Raw genomic sequence first — 7,068 nt, 5'->3', positions numbered from 1 at the left:
CACATTTTTAAACATTCCATTATTTACTTGAACATTTCCACTTTCTTGAACTTCTAGAGAACTATTATCTCCTAGATATATATTTTCACCATTGCTTTCATTTAATAACTCAAACTGCTCCTTATTATGTGACATGTTGTGTGTAACCAAAATCAGTTATCCATTCATCCTTAAATGAAGTATTTTCTTTGAGTGCTACACATAAGGCATTCCTCTTAGAATCAAATGGTTTTGTAGACCTATTCTTTTCTGAATCATTAATCATTTTGTAACATTCCTTAGCTTTGTGTCCTTGCTTACCATAGTAATGACATTTCCACTTAGTTCTATTTGGATTCATGTATGAATTATTATTATCTCCATACTTCCAATTCTTTCCATTAGATATATTATCTTGTATCCTTTGATGATATTGTTTTCCTTTCATTACAAATGCTTGAGATTCACAATCAACAATAGATGATTCTCTTTCTTTTATGATGGAAATTTGAGATGTAAAAACAATAGAAAGAATGAATAAAACTAAGAAAACCCAAAATTTTTTATTGTTCTATAAACTCTTTACACAATCCATTCATTATGGTTAAGTCTCTATTTATAGAGCACATTCACCAGTCAGATACAGAGAAGAAGTTTCTAGAGTTAACTCCTATGTGGGCAAAGTCAAGCGGTGGAAGTATAACTATTACAACATTGATAGTTTATTTATTTATTGACTGGGCAAACGTTACAGACTAGTGTTAGACTGCAAGTTCTATTGTAATGGATGAATGATGTGGATTTGACTACTTCTAACAATAAGGGACATATAAGTGCAACAGTTGTGCACCAAATTCTTTTTCTTGGCAACCCTCTTGAAAAACTACAATTTGACACCAATCTCTACATCAAGGTTCAAGACCTCCCCAACCAAGCTATGATCTAGTTATCCCCTCTAACTGATAGCATGCCTAGGGTCTCACCTATACTTGAGAGCAACATAAGAACCTACTTATCATTAAAATCAATAGGTTCACTAAGTAAATTGCATAAAGATATATTTAACGTACATTTTCTAGTCTCAATCACTAATGGATATTTCTTTGAATAGGGATAGTGGGCATTATATACCAAATACTTTTATTACACTAGTCAACAATAGAAATATGAGTTAGGATAGGCTAGTTGTGCAACTAACCAGGTATAGGTTTGATAGAATATAGTCGAATCAATCAAGAAGCTCACCTTGGAGTAGTGCATCACAGACTTCATCACTTGTAACATTCAAGGCCTATAAAAGTATCATAATGTTTTATGATTTCTTAGGATCAAGAAGGGGTTGATCCGTTGCAGGTGGGTGAACAACCGAGGACTTATTTGCCTCACTTTTCACAGTATTTTTGATATTGCAAACAAATAAAGACTCAATCATTTCTTCATCAGGCCTATTCATTAGATTTTTAGATTGTTGTGCAAATGAAAACCATTCATAAGTTTATTTTTTAGGTATTCCCATTTTTTCATTCTCATGTTTGCATTTGTGGGCTTTAGTTGATATTTTGGAGTCATTTGGTAAAAAATTATAGTGTTGGATAAAATGAATTTGCAATATAAATCTCAAAGAAAGGAATCAAAGAGCAAAGAACAAAATCTCAATTGGCAAAGAAAATTTGTTGCAGTCACAATTTAGTTGGTTTTGATAGTAACAATGGCTTGGAACAGTGTGGAGAATTCATGAAATGTTTTGGAAGGCTTATAAGAACATCTACAACCTCTAATTAATGAGGAGATCCAACATTAACTTCAAAAGATATTTGAAATAAGACAAATTTCTAACTGCAACTATTCCCAAATCTGGATAGTTTTGCAGAGGCTATACAATTAGAAGTTATTTGTAGTTTGAGATGTGTATCCAAGGATAAAAAGATAGTCCTTAACTGTATTACAACCTTATTTAGTCATATTTTCTATTGGAATACATGATAGACATTTGTAACTAACAAGCATTATGGTTGACTGTCAATAATAGTGAATGCCAAGATGAGCCAACTAGGGCATAAGGTTCTATTTAATGACTCGATCATTTAATCTAAAATAGTTTGTAATATAAAAGTCCTTGAAAATAACATTAGACTCTAGCGATTTAGAATTTTTCAACAATGTCTTTATGAGTTATGGGCCAATCTTTACTCATAACCATGAAAATGAGGGTTTAACAATTGTTTTCAAAGGGTTCATTTATACAATCCACATTTATTCATTTCTAGTCTTTAAACCAATTCCAAGAGGAATCCAATTCACCCTTCCTAAAATCCCAACAGTCTTTAAGGATTTCCAAATAAATGTGCCCATTCTATTGGATTGGGATCAATAATAAAACTATGAAAATTGGTATTAAATATTAAAAAAAAATTATAAATCTTTCTTTCAACCTTCTCCAATGCCCATCCCTCAACCCAAATAGGAATTTAATAAATAGTTGAATAGGTACATAATAGGAATGTACACAAGAATTTAATAAATATTTGAATAGGCACAAAATAGGAATGTACACAAGTACCAACCTAAGTTTTGTGTCTCCAAACATTTCTAGTGGGATCTAATGTAGTTCAAAGTTGAGCCTTGGGAAATATATAATGCCTCCTTTTAATCAACAAAAATGAATAAGTTTTTTGTGATATTGTTGTCAGTATTAAATCAAAATTTGTTTGATTCAAATATGTTGACCCATGTTTCATGAGCAATAGTTAACAAGAACCCATATTTCATGAGAGTGCATGGTACACAACACTCGTTCCATCTAGGTGATACTCACAAAGAAGAAGTATTACCCCTTATGGTACCATTACAATTCAAACACATTTAACATTGGTGTTTCCATCCATTTATTCTCTTGAGAGATAGGTTCTTTTGAGTCTCTACTCATGTAACACAAGTTACTGAGATTTAATCAATAACTATACTGTTGAATCTTGATAGCGTTATCATAATTTGACATTTTTTGGAGAATATCTCCTATTTATCAATATATTTCATCTGTCCTCACAAGATTTAGTCATTTTGAATTTAATCTGAAATGCCTTAGGTCTCAAAGATTATTCTTGTTTACACTTGACATAGGTTAGTATATAAATGCACCATTAGTTCTTACAACCTTTTATTGGTCATATTTCTCTCTATTTCTCACTAGATAAACTACACTTGTGTGTTGTGTATGATTTAGAAGGAACCCCTATTGGAGTGTAATATGATCCAAGAGACAACCACTTGTTATCTCCTAAGAAGTTGGCACAAATCCTCAATGACTATGACATATATCAAGTTAGTCTTATGGAAGCCAATCCCATTATACAAAGAAATATAGGATATATCAAGTTATTCTTATAATTGCTATTGAAGTTGGTCATGAATCAATGAAAAAAGAGGCAATAGTATCACTGGTCTCCATCATGAAAGCGATTTATTCTACTCTTTCTGATTCAAGTCTGGATGAACACATCAAGATTACAAAAACCCTCTCATCTTCTTTGCTTCAAGATGTATTTTTAGGGCATGCATCTACTTTGACCAAGGATTTGAACAAGGTTCTAATTCATTCACTTTTGTATTTTATCTCTGAAACTTGATCCTTTCTAGTAGCAAAAAAAATCATCAACAAAAAATATTTCCACGGTGAAGATCTTAGTAACTTGATAGTTACTGTTGCTACCATTTTGATAACTTTTCTCCAATATATAGATTCCATATAGTCATAATGTTCTTTATTTGACCTCTTATAGATAAGAAATAATGGTTCAAGTTCCTATTCAAGGTTTAAATATCACAAACATGCTTCCAATGTTTGTAAAAATGAGGTCTTTGAACTTTTCTACATAGTAAAATTTAGGTAGACTAGAACAGTTTCCCTCCACATAAGGAGAACCTTTGGATGCAAAATAAACACTACAAGGAATGATGTACAGCTAAATTCTTCTCTTATTGGGGAGACTACTCCAACTACACCTATCAGTACTCCCATCACTATGCTCAAAACTCCCATATTCACACCCATGGCACTTCTCCTATTACTATGCCAATAAGAATTGTAAGCACTCTTACAATTCACGTGGTAACACTAGTCAAAACTCCCACCACTCCAACAACACCCATCACTTTAAAAACACCCACGATTGTCTTAACTTGGTGCATAACAAAGCTTGGTGTGGCATACAAGCCTTGTGTGGTATACAACCATGTAAGTTACCCTAGATTATGCCTATGGAGAGGTATAGACTATTCAATAATACAACAAGGAGGTGCTTTCCATAATCCAGATGTTGTTGCAGCTTAGGCCTCCTATTCTTTTGATAACTACTACAAGAATAATGATGTGACTCCTAATAGTTGTGAGTTTCATGATAATTCAAAGGTGACTTCTCAAGATCCAAGTAAGTTTCTCATATTCTACATATTTTATGTTAACTTTTCTTACAAGATCAAGGCTATTGCAGAATTAGATAGATATTTATTATCTATGTGCATAGAAACAATCCATAAACCAATGATATTCTCATTCTATGTCTAAAGTGGGCCAAGTAACCAACAAAAAAAGAAAAAAAAGAAAAATTGGAATAAAAATAATAATAGACTAGAAACAGACTCTAGTTTACTAAATCAACGGTGAGGTTTACTATAAACATTGAACAGTTACAATACCTTCAATCAAACCACCAAATTTTCATTCCTTTCCTTCAATGTGCATTTCAAGGATATAATACATTACATTAATTGTATTTAATCATTACATGCCTAATGCAGTTCACTCAAATAGTCAAAAGAATCCAAATATTAGTTTGTTCTACCAAGTCTTATGAAATTCATTGTTAAGACCCTATAGGGCATCAATTTACACACAAGCGACACAAAATTTTTGTATGACACCAACTCACTTGAGATACCTATCAACATCCTACAAAAAACTGAAAGATCTTAAATTTTGGATGGTTTAGGTACAAGATATTTGCAAACCAACCCAACTACCTTTGTTACTAAGGGTTTTTAAGCAATTTTAAAAAAATGTCCATTTAATAATCCATTATAGTCTATGGTTGATGTTTACATTTATTTTGCAACAAAGTTCACATCCTCAAATCAATTCTAGGGCTCATTCAATCCATCTTCATGCAAAAAATTGCTTGGAAATGGAGGAAAAGGTGACAAGTATAGGAAAAAAAAATTACAATCTTAATATGACAGTCATTTTTATTCCCTTTTCTTGCAATAGTAATTAAATACATTGGTTTTGGCACTTTTTTTGACATCTTATGGGTAGGAGATTTGGAAACAACTAAAAATATTCTCTAAAATGTTAATGGATGGTTCATTTGTTAGTAAATTGAATGGTTCTAATAAGCCCACCAAGGACCAAACTGTTTACGTTATAAGTGATGCATATGAAATACTTAAAATCACTTTGTGGTTATGAAATCATCAACAATAAAACATATTCCTCCTAAACAATATGATTCCTAACCTCATTTCTTCTAAATCTATCACAACAAATACACATATTAAGAGCGTCGATAAATTTTTCTTGCTTAAATAATGTGCTTGCACAACCTAGTTTTGTTTAGAAACAAAAATAGAAATTAATTTTCAATATTTTCAAAATAAAAGATAAATCAAAATATTTATAATATTATTTTTGATAAAGGTGTCAAGGAGAAGATCTTAAATCCAATCACATTACATCTCTAACTATCCCTTTCTTCATACTTGGCTTAACGACTCTCAAATGTGTTTCAAGGTGTTATAATACCCTTTTCTGCACATTTATGTTGTACACAACATAGACTATTATAATATCCCTTTTTTCACTATGAATGTTATATACAACATGTACCTTTCCTTTGCATGAGACTACCCTCTATTACCTTAGTGGTATCCTTTCTCCACATTGATGTTTTTTTGGATAGTCAGCATCTAATTTTATACCCCTCAATGTGGTTCCTTGGGAAAAACTATGGTGGGTAGAATGGAAGAACTTGGTATTCCTATGCATCTTTGAGTGGTTGTCAATAGATTCTATGGAGATGTTAAAGTTAAAATGAGAACTTCTACATGCAACTTAGAAAGCTTTAGGAGTGATATTGGGGTGAAAAAATGGTTCACTCTTTCAATATACTAACAAACTTGAAGAATGGTTGAAGAGATGAGTTGGAAATGGTGTTCATTTGGGTGAGTTTGTGAAAAAGCCTTTTTTAGGTTTTGATGATATTATTTAATGTTCTAAAGTAGCTCATGGGTTGAAATAGCAATATATGCCCTTGAGTGTTTTTATAGAGACGTAGGTAGAACGTCAAGATTAGCAAGACCAAAATCATGATTTTCTCCTATAGTAGAAAGAAAATTGGGATACTTTCTACTTTGAAGGCATCAATGTTGAGATAGTAACTAAATACAAGTACCCAAGGATTGACTTCACCAACAAGCTTAGTTGGTAAGGCTACAGAAAGAAGAGAACTTTGGGAGGCTAGAAAAAAAATATTTGATCTAAAAAATAGGTTTAGAGGCACAATTATGGGATTGGAAACCATTCAAATTATTTTTGAGCTTTTACAACTTCTAGTGTTTCTCTGATGTGAATTGTGGGCTAATAGTACCTTAGAAGTAAAGTCGAGACAATTAGAGAAATTTTTAAAAAAATTGATCACAAGAAGTTCAAATAAAAGGTTCAACTTCATGTTTGAGATTATGCTATGTAAAATAGGGGATGATCCTATTTAGGCAATTGATATGGTGTGTCTAATAAGATATCTAAAAGGCATTGAACAGATGGAAGTTAGTAACTAGCACTTTAAGATTTTGGTGACATTTTTTAGGCTCACGAATGTGCTAGCCAATTTCCAATTGACAATGAATGGAAATTCAAACCTTATTTGAGAATACTTGGAACACATAATTTACCTAGGCATAGTGTTATGCCCCAAATTAAAACATTGCTAAGAAGTATGCAATCAGCTTAAAATTTTGACAGAGTATGGAATCAATTTGAAACTTTGATAGAGTATTGATTAGCAAAACTCTTTACCACTATTCAAGTCAGAAGTT

At 31.8% G+C, this 7,068-nt stretch overlaps 1 pseudogene; it reads left to right on the top strand.

The window, feature by feature from the left end:
* Nucleotides 1-579: 579 nt before the first annotated feature.
* On the top strand, nucleotides 580-4,058 carry LOC149543219 (uncharacterized; annotated as a pseudogene).
* Nucleotides 4,059-7,068: the final 3,010 nt, after the last annotated feature.

Source organism: Cupressus sempervirens, chromosome 8 (genome assembly GCF_028749045.1).
Source record: "Cupressus sempervirens isolate cs-2001-9-10 chromosome 8, ASM2874904v1, whole genome shotgun sequence".
In the NCBI taxonomy this organism is placed as follows: domain Eukaryota; kingdom Viridiplantae; phylum Streptophyta; class Pinopsida; order Cupressales; family Cupressaceae; genus Cupressus; species Cupressus sempervirens.
The sequence above is the reverse complement of the archived record's forward strand: the minus strand, read 5'-3'. Positions and strand labels throughout refer to the sequence as shown.